The sequence below is a fragment of the Pyrus communis genome, chromosome 10, assembly GCF_963583255.1.
Source record: "Pyrus communis chromosome 10, drPyrComm1.1, whole genome shotgun sequence".
Classification (NCBI taxonomy): Eukaryota; Viridiplantae; Streptophyta; class Magnoliopsida; order Rosales; family Rosaceae; genus Pyrus; species Pyrus communis.
The window spans coordinates 24,833,519-24,853,976 of record NC_084812.1 but is presented as its reverse complement, the minus strand read 5'-3'; the positions used below and the strand labels follow the sequence as shown (position 1 = coordinate 24,853,976).

General features: G+C 37.6%; 2 pseudogenes; both read right to left on the bottom strand.

Moving 5' to 3' along the window:
- Positions 1-448: 448 nt before the first annotated feature.
- Positions 449-5,007, bottom strand: LOC137748055 (protein NRT1/ PTR FAMILY 5.4-like; annotated as a pseudogene).
- Positions 5,008-9,743: 4,736 nt separating this feature from the next.
- On the bottom strand, positions 9,744-12,909 carry LOC137748054 (protein NRT1/ PTR FAMILY 5.4-like; annotated as a pseudogene).
- Positions 12,910-20,458: the final 7,549 nt, after the last annotated feature.

Genomic DNA, 20,458 nt, shown 5'->3' with positions numbered 1-20,458 from the left:
TAAGACCTCTCACTTACAAGTCAAGAGGAATACCACTAGATTGTAGTACTAATTGGCAACTTTATATATACATTTCTTGCTTATTCTTTACGTCATATTTTGGTTTTTGGGTTTGTGAAATGTTTAGTTCTCTCTATTGAATTTAGGGTCTTTCAATTTTTTTGCAAATTACTTCAATCTCTCATGTTCTGAGTGTCAAACTACCAGTGTATGCTAGAGGTCCTCCTATGCATGACATCCTAGCTCTGCCACTGATATTAATCTGCACTTTTAATACAATATAATATGAGATTATATTTTTTATAACTTCTTTTTACCTTTCACACACACATCTGTCAATTTCCGACCATCGAATCAAATTGATTGAAGAGGATCAAATAACATAAATTAAGAGGGAGTGGGTGGAAGGTAAAAAGAGGTGCATGGATAGCAACACCCTTAACACATCATTAGTGATAGCTTTGGTGGATATTGAGATTATGAAATTTTAGCTAATGAAACAACTGATCAAAACCAAAAGTGGCTGATGAAAATTTGACTGCAGAACAGATGAAAAGGGAAGTTTTGATCAAGGAATTTCATACATGCAGATGCAGGCCTTTATACTAATTCTACTAGAGCCTGATTTTCTGAAATTCTATTGCGAGATCCGGATGTCCGAAATCAAAAGGGAAGAGGTGTAATTTTAAGCTGCGAGGCAGTTGTACGACATTACAACACAAAACATGTATTCTATACCACTAGTTTCTGTTATCTGCAAGATAGGCCAAGCTACAAGCTTCGGTTCTTGATCATCCAGATTGAGACGGCTTTGTCTGCTTCTCGGTTCCTTCTGTTTCAAACTCTTTGTATATGAAACGTTTAGCGATCCACACATAAATGAAAAAATTAACAGTGCTTAGTGCAGTAATTACCCAATAGAAGCAATCGAGGTGGGCACGATTGATATTGTCACTAAGCCATGTTTCGCCATGTTTTGAGCTAATTACTTGCACCACAGTTGTTATACTACTGCTCACAAGTTTCCAGCACCTATAACGCTGAGCTATGCTGCTGCTCCCATGCTTCTCATTTCCTCTGGCATTTGATCGTAAAAGAACTCTTGGATTCCAACCAACGCAAATGCATCAGATAAACCGCATACCATGTACCGTGGAATTAACCACCACACTCTCATTGGCACTATTGTTTTCGGGTTGTCCAAGAGGTTGTGTTCTCTTGCAATGCTAACCCTTTTCGCTTCTACCAAACCTAACACAACCATGGTGATTAGGGACAGAAATAGACCAATGCCGATTCTTTGTAAGATGGTGATGCCAGAGGACTGTCCCGTGAATTTTCGGGCAGTTGGGACAAAAACACGATCATAGATTGGAATGACAACTATAACTGTCAGGCTAACAAAGATTTGAAGTGATGCTTCGGGAAGCATAAAGTTTGAACCAATTGACCGGACCATTGTGCTTCCTTGCTTGGTGAAGGTGGTCTGGAAAAAGGACTGGACTACAGCAAACATTAAGCAACACATCCATTCGGGAATCAGGCGTAGGATGAGCTTTACTTGTTCTACTTGATTTTGTGAACATAATCTCCATGGATTTCTGGTCATGCATGAAGCATCATGGTCGTCAACGATCATTGCCTTGTCCAAGCATCTAAATTTTTCAACGAGTAAGAAAAAGGAAAGCCATAAAAATCTTAGTAGAACTCCAAGAGAAAAAGAACAATAGTACCTGAATTTCACTATATGCAATACAAATTTAAATAGGGGTGTGATATCCACACGCCAATAAAGAAGATCAAATGATAGAAATTAACAAGGGGTATGTGGATAGCACACCCCTTTAAATATTGTATAAAGTTTTGGAAAGGCAACATATAAAACTCCATTTGGATTTTATGACAATGCTGTTTTGTGTTTATAAAATTATACCTAATGGAAAATATATGTCTTTGGATTATGGTGGCATGTTAGACATACCTGAACTGACTGGTATGCGCCAAAGTCCTAGTCTCATGTTGACTCTTCCCATCACTGTGCACAACAACACCAGCGAGTGTTCCATTGACGCGCCACTTCCTCGCTGCCGCCACAAACACCTAAGCCACCGAGGTGAAAGGGCTGCCTAAGGGTCCCTGCCTTCTGTACTTCTTGTAACCGAACAGGAACAGAACCAATGCGACCGCCATCGCCCCTGTCAATGTTCCAAACCCTGCCGCCCACCCAACATAATCCTACACCAAGGGTAAGCATAGTGACAAATTCAATACGTAAATGACTACAAACTCAATCGGACGCCAAAGTTTTTGAATTTTTACAATATCCTAGGAACTATTTTGACACAATTGAACTAACACAACTTTAGGGTCACCATAATTTTACTTAATATTAATCAGCAAAAATGTGCATTGCTAATGGATGAGTTAACGGGACATATTCAAGATGATAATTCTTGATGTGTGCTTTTCGCAGATGATATAGTGTTGATAGATGAAACTTAGCAAGGAGTGAATGTGAAGCTTAACCTTTGGAGAAAAGTGTTGGAATCTAAAGGTTTTCGCCTAAATTGGTCAAAGACAAAGTATACGGAGTACAAGTTCAGTGCGAACGGAGGCCCAAATGAGTTAGGTGTGAGGATTAGAGATCAGGAAGTACCAAAGAGCGATCACTTTCGCTACCTAGGATCTATCTTGCAAAAGAAGCTGGATGGATGAAGTGGAAGAGTGCATGGGGTGTGTTGTGCGACTGTCGTATGCCACTAAAGCTCAAGGGAATATTTTATAGGACGGTACCAAGGCTAGCAATGCTTTATGGCACAAAATTGTAGACATCGAAATTTCAGTAAAATAAATGTTAACCAATGTATTAAAATTACAACATTTATTTACTTCACCAACCTCATACACTTACTTCACCTACAACATCCACTTACTTCACATACAACCTCCACTCACTTCACCTACAACCTCCACTTACTTCACCTACAACCTCTACTCACTTCACCAAAAAAATGAATGGTGGTGATTCATTCTCAAAACCTATAAATAGGCTTCTCCATCAAGAGGAATGACAAAGAAAACCAATTCACAAATACATTTCTCTACTCCCAAATTGGAAGAGAATTCCCCAAATCCTTGAAGCTTTGAAACTCCAAAGCTCTCAAGCATCCAAATTCCCAAGAAATCCCGAAGGATCAAGAAAGCACTCTTCGTTCTTCGTCAAATCCTCCTTCAAGATCAAGCCCCAACGGCCCTTGAAGAACTCCCACCAACTCAAGATCAAGCCCCGACGGCCTCTTGAAGAAAGTGTTCATCATTCATCATCCGTTCATCCTAAGATCAAGCCCCAACGGCCCTTTGGATCAACAACCTCAACAAACCCATACACTCATTCTTCAAGATCAAGCCCAACGCCCCTTGAAGATCCGTTCATCAACTGTTCATCCTTAGATCAAGCCCCGACGGCCTTTTGGATCAACAACTCATCCACAAACCTACATCCTACGAAGATAGAATCAGAGGACCAAATTTGAGAGAGATCGTAACCCCAAAATCATTAAATACAAAAATATTATTTTTGTACACGTATTCTTGTTTCTTGTTTTCAGGAATTTTTCGTGTTCACAAAAATGTTGGGCGGTGAAAAATCAATACGTACATAAAATGAGTATAGCGGAGATGAGAATGCTTCGATGGATGTGTGGGCACAATAGAAAGGATAAAATTAGGAATGAGGATATCCGAGGTAAAGTAGGAGTAGCCAAAATTGAAGGAAAGATAAGAGAAAATTTGTTAAGGTGGTTTGGACATGTGAAACGAAGGCCTACAGACGCTCGGTTAGAAGATGTGATTACAAGATAGAGGTTTAGGGCCGAAGGGATAGAGGAAGATCTAGAAAGACTTGGAAAGAGGCTCTAAGAAAAAACTTCGAGTAATTGGATCTAACGAAAGACATGGTACATGACCTGAGCGCAATGACGTTATAGGATTCATACAGCCGACCCCACTTAGTGGGATAAGACTTTGTTGTTGTTGTATTAATCACCAAAAAAGTTCATCCGATTTCTTATTCGTTGTAAATAAATGAGGTCCAGAGTCGACTCACATAATAGAAAATATAAAAAAATTCACAGCTAGGATTCAAAATTTTGGGACTTGTTATCTCTATGTACCATTACTCTGAACTAATGCTAAATGGACTTTGAGTTATACCTGGCTAAACTTTGAGAAAAAAACTCTGCTTGTGCATGTAAATAAGATCAGAGGAAGAGTCTGTTGACCTGTACATATATAAGTACCAAAATGGCAACAGAGGCACCAATTACGATCCCCAAGAACCACCAGTTGAAAAATGAGCTCTTCGCCTTCTTATCCCGCGGCGTGTCTTCACGAAACTGGTCAGCTGCAAAGGTTTGTGCACATGGTTTGTGCCCTGCTAGCCCAATTGACAATATGTAAAGCGCAACAAAGAAAATTGCTTCCTGATAATGCAGAGGGATTACTGCCACAGTTATGGTTAATAACATCATTGCCTGCAAGACACGAAAAGAAAAACAATCATGGTATGAAAGCAAAAGGGTAATAACACTAATGAAACTTTTGAATTTAACTGTACCAAGAGGTAAATGGTCGATGAAACGAGGATGGTATTGAATCGACCAAGAAAGGCGTCAGCTATGAAGGCTCCAAGTATTGGGAGGAGAGATGAGACTCCAACCCAAGTGTTGACATTCTTTACAGCTATGGGAATCGGCTCATGGAGTTCATTTGTGAGGTATGTGATGAGGTTACCCGCCATGCCAAAGTAAGCAAATCTCTCTGCCACCTCAACAACTGAAACAACAAAATATTTAAATGAAAATCACATATATAAAAATAAAAAAAATCAAAGAAGACTGGCAGCTTACAGATGATGAATATGGCAGCACTCCAGCCACCTCTGGAATTGGAACGTTCTTCTCGGCTGATGGGATTCTTCTCTGGGTCTTCATGGTCAGAGCTAGCCATAGAAAATTGCTGAATAAAATTGGTTTTTTGTTGTGTACTTTTGTCAAAGATTGATCCTACAAAGATAGCGATCTTACCTTTTCTTGTAGCACAGATAATAAATACATACCAGTAACTGTTGGTTGGAAAAATAAGCCGGACATTCTTTGGGTTTAGTTCAAAAAAAACCACGTAACATTTCTTCATAAGGTAACTAAACAGATTCAACTGATTCAGTCAAGTAATTAAATGACTTTGACTGAAAAAAAAACGTAATTAAGAAAGAACTTAAAGACATTAACTGAAAAAAAACTTAAGCAGATTTAACTAATTTCCCTGGGCAGTGCACACAGAAGAGACATCAAAGTTTGAGGTTTTGCTGCTGCTGAAATGTTCATTTTTATTGTTTAAAAAAACAGATGAAATAACATTACAAAGAGCATCCTCTACAGTTCATATTAGTTTCTCTATCATGTGATTAATCGCGTAGTTGGAAAGGTTTCTCTCAGTAGTGGATTCTCAAACTTAGCGTTTCCCTTCGATGAAAGTGGGTAAATTTTATGTGGTAGATTCTCAGTAGTGGATTCTCAAAGTTCACGCAAGCTTCAATTTGCCAAAGCAGTTTCTGAGATTCTATTTTCTTTTTTAATGAAAGTTTTTGATTCTGCAACAATGGAATATGAGATTCTATTTTCTACTTAACGAATCACCAGAGATCATTGCGTTAGATTTTGTAAGCTGTCCTAGGGGGTGCGCGCTCTTGTCTCCATTCAAGTCTCAAGATGCGTGGAACAGCTGACTAGGTCTGCGCCGTTGCTATACTGAAAGCACTATATTTACATTCTTCTAAATTAACGATGAACAGTTTCCCTGTGAAGACGAAATATGTGTGATAGAATTATGCTTTCAGGGAAACTAAATACTCAGCCAGTTGACCGGTTAGAGAGACAACGAGAAGTAAAATAAAACCAGTATGCAATTGATCGCTGTATAATATTTTCATTTTCTTTATATTTACAACAATCATAGTATATGTTTTGCAGCTGTAAACTAAAATCTAACTTTTCAGTGAAATCAGAATGTATCTGCAAATTAAGAGTCCTATCAACAAAATAAAGCTTCTCACACCTGTAATTTTCGTCCACCTCTCTGAGTCTGAGCTTCAGACTCCAGCTGATGAACCAATTGGTCTTTTCTTACAGAACTTACAGTTAGAATTTTGGTAGTATGTGAAAGGCAGAGAGACGCTGCAACTCGGTAGCATGTCCTTGCAATAGGATTCAATGGGACCTTGAAAATAGCAAGCCCGCGGCCCATACCTAAATTAACGTTAACTAAAAGATGACATTTAACATAACTGAGAATGGAAGGTGCAACAATTTAGGACAAAACTAACAAGAAAAGCGAAATGACTTTCACTACATAAAGACAATTAAAACTGCACCAGAGAACTAGAGTAAAATAAAACATAAAATTGAGCAGAGAACAAAATGACAATAGAAATTGTTATTAACCTTGCTGCAAGATGATGTGCACGGTACAAGAGTAGGTCACATTGGCGGTAAAAATGAAAATCTATCTTCTTTATTGAACTCGAATGATTGAATCAATTACAACAACATAATGTTCTTTGCTCTTTGCCTACAAAACAAGCCTAAATCATCTCTGGATGCTCCGAGGTCGAAATCATCATTTCAAATATATGTAGTTGTTGTCAATTAGTTCATCTACTTCCCGCAACCACTATGCTAAACTCTCCTGCAATCATTTTCTTTAACAACATTCCGATTTGCATAGCATGCACTATAGAACCCAACTGTGACCTATCCTTGCCTCCTCTAGATCCGTCAGGTGTCGTATCTAGTTGATATAGATTAGTTGATCTACTTCTTGCAACCACTATGGTATGTCCTCTGAAGCCGTTTCCCTTGACGACCTTCCTATCTGCATTTATCATGGACTATAAGATCCAACTCTGACCCATCTGTGTTCCCTGCTGATCCCTCAGGTGCATTCAAGTACACAGCACCTTTATACATCCATCCCTTGGTCTCATGACTATAGAAATCGTCAAAACATTCGCCACATAACACGCACCAAATCTGATCTTCATCAGCAGGAACAGCGATTTCTTCATCAGTAGCCTTCTTTTCCACAGTGGTCTCAGCCTCTGCACAAGTAGTTTCAAATCCTAACCCTTTGAGGCTACCATCACGATTGCGTTTTCTTCGGCATTCATATGCAGGTGCTGTACAAGTGGTGGAAAACCCTAACCCTAGCCCTACCTCTTTGAGGCTACCATCACGATTGCGTTTTCTTCGGCATTCATATGCAGGTGCTGTACAAGTGGTGGAAAACCCTAACCCTAGCCCTACCTCTTTGAGGCTACCATCACGATTGCGTTTTCTTCGGCATTCATAACTGGGTTCCTCATATCTCCCACCGATTGATCCTCCACCAAGTCTATAATCAAACACAGAATCAGATGGAGATGGAGATGCCCTCACAGTTACAGATAACATATTCGAAATCGAAATTGAAATCTTACAGTTGAGAAAGCAATACGTAATTATAGAGTGATTATTCTAAATCAACGAGAGAAATCAAATCAAATCCTACAATCGATAATCAAATAACAATTCTACAAGAAGGAAATTGGATATTCTAATTAACAAGTAATATAACAGGAAACCCTAAATCAACGAGTAAAATCAAACGAAACCCTAAAAGCAAGCCCAAAATTACATAACGAAATTCAAAATTCAGAACATATCTTGGTCTGTGGTTGGATCGATCTCGATGAAATCGTCGACTCGTGTTTCTCGGCACAAAATGGGCGGCGACGGCGGAGGCAGAGGAATCGAGAACCAAGGCCGCTGGCGACGTCGTTTATGGCGAGCGAGGAAAGGCAACGAAGGAAATCAATAATCACAGAGAGAGAGAGAGAGAGAGAGAGAGAGATGAAGTACGCGCTTTTTTTCTGCCGTCTTCGCTTTTGGTATATAGCCTTGCAACGGTAACTTGAAAGAAAAAAATTGAATTTTTTATTTTTTTAAGAACTTGAAAGGGTCTTTGTTATTTTTATGGGTAACACTTTGCTCTTTTAAGTTTAGCTGCAATTATAACCTCATACATTTTTAATAATTTCAATTTTATAAATTTGCAATTTCATAACTTCATTAATCAATTCGTCAAATTTCATATGCCTATTAATTTTTGACAAATTTTATTTGAACCCAAATTATATCTTTCTACGAACTATATTTTTATTCTTTCCAAACTAATATTTTTCTCTACACCCAAACTTTTATATCTACAATACCCTCGCCCATACACAACCCTAGTTAATTAAAATTTCACTTGATCCCTCAAGAGGGTACCTAGGCAATCTAGGTACAACCTAAATGCAACCGCAAAATCAAACAAAGGCACATAAACGAGACGAAATGGAACAGAACGTAAGGGAATGGAATGGGATAAAATAGAAGTTTCATACTATGTTTGGTATGCGCCGAAATGGGATAGTTGTTATGTTTTGCGTTGGTACGTGCAAGCGGAATGGAACGAAAAATTAAATGACAACGTACACATGATTGTCTGTCAACCCCATCGACTCAACCCCATTTCTTTCAAAGCGATGGCAGATCCGTCATCGTTGCCGGAGCACGATGGTAGATCCGTCGTTGTCGCCGGAGCACGATGGTAGATCCGTCGTTGTCGCCGGAGCACGATGGTAGATCCGTCGTTGTCGCCGGAGCTCTGTAACTCACCACCTCGCGCGCCACCACGTGCTTGTACTTCATTTACGATAGCATCATCTCTGCAGGATCGGAGAGTCCGACTCCAGGGACCAAATCCTTGCTACTTCTTCACGGACATTCGGGCGCAAGTCAAACAGCGTCCCAAGGACCAAATCCTTGTTGTCTTAATTAATCGTGTTGCGTCGACCTACTCTCGATTTTAATTTTCACTCAGTTGCATCTTCTCTGTCAAAACTCTCTCTCTTTCTCTTGGTCGTTCTGCCACCGACACTCGACTCACCACCTCTCTCCTCTCCTGTCAGCCATATGGTAATGCTTTGTGCAGGTTTTGTCATACCTTCCAAATTGTTCTACCAATTTAAAATGTAAGTCATATTCTATTCCCTAAAGAGTTGGAATTTGTGGTGCAACTGCTGCAAATTAGGGATTTGGAGGAAGCTTAAGGGCTAAGGGCATCTTGTTTTTGAACTAGGGATCTACAAATTGAGGATTTGGGGATCTATCCTTGTCTTCCGTTGATTTGGGGATCCCGCAATGCCGAAATGTTTTCAAGAATATCGAAATTTTGGTTCGATTTCGATTTTCAGAATCTCGTCCCGAAAGAACTCGGTTTGGAATTCGGTTTGTGCTTTTCAGTTTAGGATCTCATCCCAAACCACCCCTATTTATACCTTCTTATTGACTCTAACTTTGTTTTTGAGTTATGTTATGGAATAATGTATGAAAATACTTAATACTTTAGGTTTAGGGAGAAAAATATGGTCTTTGATGAAAATTTTGATATTTCGATATTTAATATCATAATTTCATTTTTTTTAATTATTTTAACTTATCTTGTCCTCCACACGCAGTTGAATGAGCTTGTACAACAATGTGCGCTCCTTCTTCCTATTTAGAAAGGATCGAAGAGCTTAGTACAAAACACTATGGTAGCTTGCTTACCTAATGCTTGCACTAAGGTTCTGAAAGAAAAACTAAGCATGAGAAAAAGATAGGTCATAAGCTTGTGTTCTCGATCATCCAGATTAAAGTCCGTTCTTTCTCCTCGTTGGTTACTTCTGCTGCAAACATTTTGTATACAAAACGTTTAGCAATCCACAGATAAACCACAAGCTCAAAGTGCTCAAAGCTGCAATTACGCAATAAAAGTAATCGAGGTTGGCAAGATTGATGTTGTCACTAAGCCATTTTTCACCATGCTTTGAGCTAATCGCTTGCACCACGGTTATTATACCGCTGCTTATGAAGCTTCCGACACCATTAACGTTAAGGTATGCTGCTACTCCCATGCTTCTCATTTCCTCCGGCATTTGATCGTAAAAGAATTCTTGGATTCCGACCAATGCAAATAAATCAGATAAACCGCATACCATGTACTGTGGAATTAACCAACACTCTCATTGGCACTACCGCTTTCGGGTTGTCCAAGAGGTTGTGATCTTTTACAACGCTAACTCTTTTCGCGTCTACCAAACCTGACACGACCATGGTGATTATGGATAGAAATAGGCCAATGCCGATTCGTTGTAGGATGGTAATGCCAGAGGAATGTCCCGTGATTTTTCGGGCTGTTGGGACAAAAACACGGTCATATATTGGAATCACAACTATAACCGTGAGAAAAACAAAGATTTGAAGTGATGCTTGCGGAAGCTTGAAGTTTGAACCAATTGAGCGGACCAATGGATTTCTGGTCGTGCTTGAAGCATTGAGGTCGTCAATGATCATTGCCTTGTCCAAGCATCTAAAGTTTTCAACTAGTTAGACAAACCATGTAGGTCATGCATGCATAAATGTTACAAAGCAATATATATGTAACTATAAATTCTATTATTCTACCTGAATTGGCTGGTATGTGCTAAAGTCCTGCTAGTCTCATGAGTCTTGTCATCAGAGGGGGTGCTGAGGGGGAGCGAAAGGTGCAGTCGCACAGGACCCCGAATTTAAAGGAGCCACCAAAATTTTTGTCATCTAATCTAATATTTATATGTAATAATATTCTATATTTAAAAATTGCTTTTGTTATGTAATAACATTCTATATTTAAAAATTGTTTTTGTTAACATTTTAAGATTTCATTGTGCACTCTTATAAGCGCATTTTTTTCCTTTCTAACACCTTAAAAATGGTATTCTTTTTTCAATTTTAGTATATAATAATGTTATATATTCAAGTGAAACTTTGAAGTTAGAAATTTTTAAGTTTTTTTTTTCCTTGTTTGATTGTTTAAGATTGAATTGCTTTTGATTATTTAGTGAACGTTATATTTGTAGCTCTTTTTACTTATTATTAATGACATTTTTAAATGATTATTTTCTAGCATCAATACATTGTCCTACCTTTTTTAAAACTATCTTAAGAAAGGCCCTTTCATAAATTTCGTACATGACCTCCAAAATCTCAGAGACGGCCCTGCTTGTCATCTCTGTACACACCAAAACCAGTTGATGTTCCATCGAGGTGCCGCTTCCTCGCTGCTGCCACAAACACCTGAGCCACCGTGGTGAAAGGGCTGCCTAAGGGTCCCTGCCTTCTGAACTTCTTGTAACTGAACAAGAACAGAGCCAAGGCTACCACCATTGCCCCTGTCAGTATTCCAAACCCTGCCGCCCACCCGACATTATCCTACAACGAGGGAAAGCATAGTGACAAATTTTCGGCCTCAGTATTACTGTTATAAACTTATCGAACTAAATAATCCAGGATTACCAAAAATTTTAATCACTAAACAAGTTACATCCTCGATTTCTTAATAAGGTTCGGAGCAGACTTGCGTGGTGTGTGAATATATGACCAGAGTTAGAGTCTGTTGACCTACACATATATGACTACTAAAATGGCAGCAGAGGCACTAAGGGCTGGTTTGGTATTGCTGTGCTTTGAAAAAAAAACTGTTTCTGCTGTGCTGTGAGAATAAGCAGCTATGAAATAAAGCAGTAGAGTGTTTGGTAAACTTTTTTGTAAAAGTGCTTTTGAAAAGAAAAAAAAACAGTATTATAGTGTTTGGTAAACTTTTATGTAAAACAGATGTGAAAAAAAAGCCGTTTTTTCAAAGCTGGGTTTTGCAGCTTCTTGTTTTTGGCTTTTTTTCACCCAAAATTGTGAAAAAAAGTTGAAACTGAATGTTTACCAAACACAAAAACAGCTCCCAGCTTTTTTTTATATCAGCTTTCTTCAGAATCATCTCAGTACCAAACCAAGCCTAAATATGATCCCCTAGTACCACCAGTTGAAGAACGAACTCTTCGCCTTATTTTCCTCTGGTGAGTCCTCACAAACTGGTCAGCTGCAAAAGTTTGTGCACCCGGTCTGTGGCCAGCTAGCCCAATTGACAATATGTAAAGTGCTTCAAAGAACATTGCTTTCTGATAATGCAGAAGAATTACTGAAACTGTAATGTTCAACACCACCGTTGCCTTGCATTACAAGAAAAGATACAACAATCATGGGTGTGAAATTAGAGGGTAACAAAATTAATGAAAGTTTTGAATTTAATTCTACGTACAAAGCAGTAAATGATTGAAGAGACGAGGATGGTTTTGAATCGACCAAGATAGGCATCGGCTATGAAGGCTCCGATTACTGCGAGTAGATAGGAGACTCCAACCCAAGTGTTGACATTCTTTGTAGCCATGGGGATTGGCTCTTGGAGTTCATTTGTGAGGTATGTGATGAGGTTACCAGACATGCCAAAGTAAACAAATCTCTCTGCCACCTCAACAACTGCAACCACAAAATAAGAAATAAGAGAAACAAAAATAAAACTTATGCCGCCTAGAACTATAGTCTAACGGTGCTTTTCTCCACTTAATAGTGCTTGTAAGTGGGAAGTCTAAAGTTGGACTCTCGTGAATGATGAGTTCTATACAAAATTATTATGATTAGCCCATAATGCAACACATCCCAAATCTCACACCTCTCGTTTACGTAAATATATCGTTGTCTTAAACAGAAAAACCAAAACACAGCTTCTAAGAAAGTTTAGCTGCTTACAGATGATAAAAATGGCAGCACTTCAGCCACCTCTTGAAGGGGAAGGTTCTTCATGGCCAGAGGTAGCCGTAGGAAATTTTGAAGAATTTTCTTTTCTTTTTTTTCTTTTTTTTTTGTTGACAACGGGGCATAAGCACAAAAGAAAAGGAAGATTACAATAGAATATCATGAGGCCATGAGAACTAGTAACCTATGACAAGGAGGAGGAGGAGCTTGGACAGTCTTTTGAGTGATCTCACTTTTTGGCTTAACTAGGATGATTAACCAACAAATACATAAAATTTGCTGGTGGGGAACTTGGGCCTTGAATTCTGTGGGTAATTCAAAAGTTGCATGTCAATGTCAAGTAGGTAACCAGAACAGATGCAGTTCATGGAATCATGGAATCATTGAATTAAGAAAAAGAAATAGATAGGGAGAGGTGGAGAAGAAGACAAGCTGGCATGTTACTTGGACTGTGCACACACTCAAGAAACGTCAAAGTTTGAGGTTTTGCAATCTTTTTTTTTTTTCTTTTTGGTTTACTTGTATGACGAAATAGGAGGTGGGCATCAAACCGATTGAATCAACCAAACCAATCAAATCGAATTGTATCGGTTGGTTTGGTTGGCTTTTACTGAGAAAAAAGTCAAATAATGTAAAACCGAACCGAATTAATTTACTTTGGTTTGGTTTTGATACTTTTTGAAACCAAACCGATCATTATATTTCAATTACTAATTAATCTATTTTACTTATGTCAACATATTCGAGGTTATTTGGTGGTCTTACCACACACACCATTAGCCTGCCAAATTAAAGGTCTGCTTGATATAGAAAGATAGTAAAGCCGAAGCCTTCCTTGACACTGTGGTCAACATATTATATGTTGTAATGATTATTAACAATTAGGAGATTTATATGTATTCTATGTTAATATGAGGTTGTAACGATAAATCGTTCGGTAGTAATAGATTTAATTTAATTAAAACCAAGTTCTATTTGATTTGATGAAATTTTTATGTTCTAAAAAATTAATCTTTTGACCTGATTGGAATGTGAAAGATGTGTGGATGTTTGAAGGATTAAAATTCTGAACTGTTACCACTCAGTACTATGATTTGATGGTATTCCTCTTCAATTGTAAATGAGAGGTCTTAGGTTCAAATCTCGTGAATGACGAATTCGATACTAAATTAGGTTGCCCATTGTGTGGCTTAGCCAAACTCCCCCCTCCTTAGTGTAAAATATATCGCCGTAAATTTTAATGAAAAAGACAAAAGTTTAATATAATAAAAAAATAAAATAGAAAAAAGTAATAAAAACTGATGTGCGCGTGTCCATCACACACTATATTTGAAATTGAACAGTACTGCACTATTTATGAAACTGAACAATATTTATGAAAACCAAATACCATTTCTGAAAACTGAACACTAATTATTTTTTAAAACTAAGCACGAGTATTACACTATTTCTGAAATTGAACACGAATATCACACTATTTCTAAAACTAAACACGAACACTATTTCTAAAATTAAATACAAATACTACATTATTTGTGAAATTGAACTAACATTATTTCTGAAACTAAACTCAAGTACCATATGAGATCGAATCTTGAGTGGAATGAAGGCATTGATGTCACATTATTTTCTACGAATCGTGTCCATATTGCACATTGTGCAGTCAGTTTTCGTCAAATATTATTTGTTCAATTTTAAATAATAAAATTTTAAAAGGTTAATCTCAGTTTACTAGCTTCAAGTTTATTGGTTTTCAATATTTGGTACATTAAATTTTTTTCATCCCAGAGTGATACCTGGAGTCAAAATTTTGGGACAGCTTCATACATCCGTTAAAGTTGATGTTAAGTAAGATGTTAACTAGTGACGTGGCACCCACGTAGACAATGATTGGGTGCCACGTGGATAATGAAAAATTAAAAAAAATTGAAATTTAAAATTTTAAAAACCTAACAGTTAAAAGTTAAAAAATTAAAAAATAAGAAAAAACTAAAACCCTAAGATTGTTTCACAAATTCCATGATCTGCTTCCTCAACCCCTACCTTCAATCCTTCCCTATTGTCTCTTTCACTCCTCCCCTCCTCCCCTCCTCCCCTTCCGTCCTAAAACTCCCCCAACCCCCAACTCTCTTCTGCCCCTACCCAAAACCCACCCTCTCACTTATCTCCAACAATAGATCAAGTTCTTGCAACTCTCACCCCGAATCTGCTTGATGAGGGCATCGTGCGATGACGTCAAGGGGTTAACGGCGACCGACGAACACTTTGAGCGAGAGAATTAAGTCTGGTAACCAACAAACCCATATGACGCGATTCCAAATATCAGACATTGAAACCAACAAACCTTAAACCTTCAAGAGCTGGTAAACCTAGTCACGGCTTTGGTCCATTCCGAAACAACGTGCTTTGCTAGCTCACCGGGAAGGATAAGCTTCATAGCAGTTTGGATTTCCTGGGACGTGATCGTTGGCTTCTTGTTGTACCTCGTGAGCCTCAACGAATCCTAGGCGAGCTTCTCGAAGATGTCGTTGATGGAGTTGTTCATGATTCTCATGGCCTCGCTGGAGATCCAGATGTGAAGGGGGACCTGGTTCAATTCTTCTTCGATTGGGTGCGGCGATATTGGGATGGTGGTGGTGCCTTTGGCGAAGCGAAGAGACGAATTTTGGGTGTGATGGTGAAAATAGAAGGTTTGATTTCTGTGTGAGTTTTGGGTGTCGTGTGATGAGTCCATATTATACTATATATTTTACCCTAATCTTAGTTATAATTTATTAGTTATTTTGGTAGAATTTTGATACTTTGTTATATATTTTCAATGTAGGACATTCGACTTCCTCTGGAGCAAAAAGTGATCAAAAGGATGAATTTTGGAGTGATTCCAATTGGAGGATGTTCGTGTGCCTTTCAAGATGTTTATATCAAAATTCCAGATTTTTCTAACAGGCCTTTTGATCGTAGCGATGAAATTAAGGCCCAGCGCGCAACTTTCCCAGATTGACATTTTTGGACGTTTTGGGTATTTTGGAGGTCAGGATGGCGTATTTTGAGGAATATTTTTTCTGAGGATTTGTATGGAACGTCTTCAGATTTCAAAAGAGACCTATTGAGACCAAATAGGAGTTGATTTGGTCAGTCAAAAGTGTGATTTTCTGAGAACTCTGAATTCTAGTTCAAATAGGAAACCTTTTATTTTCTGTTTTATCATTTAATTATGTTTCCTGGTTTACTTCTAAGACCTTTTCAAGGTAGGGTTTTATTTTCTATTTGTATAAATAAGATATTTAGCCATTAGGCTAAAAGATAACGTACGTGGAGAATTTAGCTAGGCTTTGACACTTTGTATTTTCAAGGTGTTTTCTATCTTTTTTCTGTTTCAATAGTATTTTGTTTTATGATTGTTCGTAACTAATTTTCTTTTGTTAGGGCGATGCCTTGAGCCTTAGCATGAATATGTAGTTTTTATTTACTTGCTTATGATTATACATGCATGCCTTGAATTATAAATCATTGTGCTTTAAACTGTCTCTACATCTTAATGCTTAGCTACCATTATGATGTTTAGATGAGTAATTGGATGCAATTCAGTCGGAATGCCACCGGGGAATTGAGTATTGCTTCTAGTAATTGATAGTTGTAATTTCACCTAGGGTGAATGTCACGTCATAGGGGTTGCATGGTTTTTCAAAGGGTTTTCACAAAGCGTAATGAGTCATGCATGTTTATATTTGATATGAATATCACAAATGGATTGCATGTTTGATATACGTTATAACTTGAATGTCACAAGTAGAATATGCATAAGGAAAACCTAACCTTCAAAGTTGCATGAGTAATTCATAAGTAATTGGTAAATTTACATAGGATTATTAAGGGGATGGCGGAACCCTAGGTTTTTACAATTTGGTTTTCAAAACTATTTTCTTTTGTTTTCTTTACTTTGTCAAGTTATTTATTTGTTTTAATTTAAAATTCGTTTTTATTAATTTTAAATTCAAAATCAACTTTTTCCAATCCTTGTTTTTAAATAATTAACTAAGAATTAGGTTTTGCATAAATTATTCATTCAATCCCTGCGGAAAACGACCTTACTTGAGCCGTTTATACTACAACTACCTTGTTTTCTTGCAAGTATTTTTAAGTGTTTTTATCTCTACTTTTGCAAGTGATAAAATCCCTATCATGGTGCGTGGGTGAAAATGGTTGTTTGGGGAGTTTGGGAGTGTATTGTTTATCTAAGAAGTAGGTGTGGTTGGGATATAGTTGGCCAGAGAAGATGAAGGTGACAAGGTGGGTACTTCGACAAGATGGATGTGTGTGGGATGTGGAGGAGGGAAAGGAGGAGGTCGAACTCTTCCTCTGGGAGGAAGACAACAGACCCATATTTTTTAATATCTTTAATTTTTTTTTTTTTTTTAAATATCCTCATGGGCTCATATTGACACGTAGCCTAATCATTGTCCACGTGTGTGACACGTCACTAGTTAACGGCTGACTTAACAAAAATCTTAACGGATGTATGAAACTGTCCCAAAAGTTTGAAGTGAGATTAACCCAATTTAAAATGATTTCTGACCGCACGATGTACTATGAACGGACACGATGCACATATTCCCTAGATCCTCACAAAGAGGATCCTTTTTCATATATACAACCTAGCATTTTATTTTTTACTGTGTATTTAATTTATTAACCTCCCAGAAAGTCCCTAACAGTTTATAGAATGTATGTGATCTACGTTATATATTATGTACATGATGGTTTAATTCTTTAATTATTTACTTGTTTGGAAATTATATTATTATAATTTCTAATATTGAATGAAAAGTTGTTATTATTAGATGTCAATTAGTGAAAACGATTTGGTTGTTTTGAATAAGTGCTAGATGTCATATGGTTTAAGGCCAATAGACACATAAGTTATGAGAAGGTGCATTGAGTTTTATATAAACTCAAGCACTCCAGTCGTAGAAAAATAATTAAAAAGAGAATTAGTGAGTCACCTTACTCTTGAGAAATATGACTTATCCACTCTATTTATCTCATTCTTTGTTTGTCAAAATTTGAGTCATGTCTTGAGAGTACGGAATATATACGGAATATATAAAGTTCGTCGGAATGCCAAGATTGAAGTGCTTCAACTTTGGATTATAGATTATTGAATCATGAGAGATAGACATCTGTTAAACTACAAGCACAAAAGTAGAGGCTAAACTACAAGCACAGAGTCCCAAGATTGATTATATGCTGTTGAGTAGAAATGATATTTTACACTAAGAAAAATAGGAAATGTTTGGACAATGATTTAAAAAGAAAGACCCTTAGACCAACCCTTGGGTTAAACTAACCCAAACCATCTCCAACCATGTGACCTAAAATAAGTTTTGGATTAAAACCTAAAAGTTGAGCAAATTTAACCCAAACCATCTCCAATATGATTAAATCTAAAGGAAAGCTAATGAAAAGGGCTTGAAAACTTTGAGTTTTAATGATAAGAACAAAATAAAGGGTAAAGTGAATAGTATTAGGATTGACTTTTTAGTATAAAAATGTGGTTTTTCGTTAAAGTGAACAGTACTGTGATTGACAATGAGAGATTTCCCAGTTCAGAGGTCATATGATTATTTGCACCATAATCAGTAAGCCAAACTTGTTGCTAAGATGGAGCTGATGGCACTGAGAATGAAGAGTAAGTACCATTGGTTGTTGCAGCATGCATGGCACTCATTGGAGACGGTACATTCTTCTGAAAGCATGTTTCTGCACTATGTTATGGATTCCCACATACATGACAACCTGATGCACCACTTGTATTTCGATATCTGCAGGTGTCAGCAAGATGATTATGCTTGCCACAGATTTGACAACCTTGGGAAACATTGGTATTTCTGAATCGACATGTAGATGCCACATGATTATTTTTCCCACAAATTTGACAAATTTGAGCTTGAAAACCATAGTTCTATGTTCTTGGTGGTGATGTACCAAGAATGCCAGGTGCCGGAGTTGAATGAAAATTCTTGCCATTACCATATTTCGGATTGAAGTTGTTTCCAAACCGATTTCTGCCTTTACCATTTTGATTAAAGGACTTATATGCATTGGAATTAGAACTAACATAATTTCCGCCAGAACCGGAAAAAGATTGATTCTTGGATGGCACGCCATTGGTTTGTGCCATTAGTGCAGATAACACCAGTGATGGAGGAATAGTTTCAACTAGAGTTTCTTCAGCAAGCAGTTGAGACTGAAGATCTTTCAATGATATCACAGTTTCACGGCCCCTAATCACAGATCTTATTGTGTTGAACTCAACATGCTGACCATTTAGTGTAAGAATGACTATGTCATCATCATCAAAAAAATACACCTGCAGCAGATAACAAATTCCATGCTTCTTTAATCTTCTGCAAGTACACAGTGATAGAATCACTACCTTTCTTTATGGTTTGCAGCTCAGATTTAAGTTGAAATATACTCGTTCTTGTGACCGTAGAGAATTGTTCTCGTAGGCGATTCCACAGTTCTTTGGAACTAGTACTCCCAATGGCACAGGAAATTGCAGCCGGAGACAATGTGGCAGTGATAACTGCATTAATGTTTTATCATGCATTTTCCACACCTTGTAGTCATCAGATTGAACCTTTGTAGTAGAATCACAAGAAGATTCTTGACAAAACTGAGTAGGACAAGGCATCGAACCATCAACAAAACCAATTATGCTATGCCCTTCAAGAAGCAACTCCATCTGGAAATGTCAAGCCAAGTAATTCGATTCATCCAATTTCACATTTACTGAGCTTGAGACGGACGAAATCAAAGATGCAATCGGAGATTGTAGAATCTGTAATTGAGCAGCGGTCACCATTGTTGCTAATTACGTAGAAATCCTGACAGAGAACTAACAACAAACACTTGGTAGGCACACTTTGAGAAGACGAAACCAGACGAAGAAATACCCCAATTGACCAGAAAAGATGACAAATCCATAGAGAAAAGATCACACAGAGAAGAATGTAGAAGCGGAAGCAAATGAAACCAAGATCGAAAGACCACCAAGCTACTATGCTTGTTTAGGCGAATGATACCATGTAAACCATTGAAGAATATTGATGAAGATAGTTATGCAGAAAGAGAGAGAAGAAGAAGAAGAAAAAGAAGATCGAGAGTTTAGAGAGAGAAGAGAATATTAGAAAATGTATTATCTTTCTTGTTAGTTACAAATGATGGTTACAAGGTTTATATAGTTTGTATTGATAGCTTACACTATAAGTTACACAATAACAAACTTTAACTAACTCCTTTAATCTCTTGACCCATGTCTAATTCACAGCCATAGAATCTTAATACTCCTAACATCCCCCCGCAAGCTCAGGAGCAAAGAAATTGAGCCTGAGATTGGCATAATGCGTTCGGAAAAGAGGTGCAGAAAGTCCTTTGGTAAGTATATCTGCAAACTGCTCAGTGGAAGACACAAAGTGCACTTGTAGTTGCTGTGTTGCGACCCTTTCTCGAACAAAATGAACATCAACCTCAATGTGTTTGGTGCGTTGGTGTTGAATAGGATTACAGGTTAAGGCTATCGCAGACAAATTATCACAAAAGAGGAGGGGTTTCTCAGGAATCGGAATTTGTAGAAAATGCAACAAAGACTTGTTCCAATCCAGTTCAGCAGCTGTAGTAGATGGGGCTTTTCGTTAAAACTCCCTAAA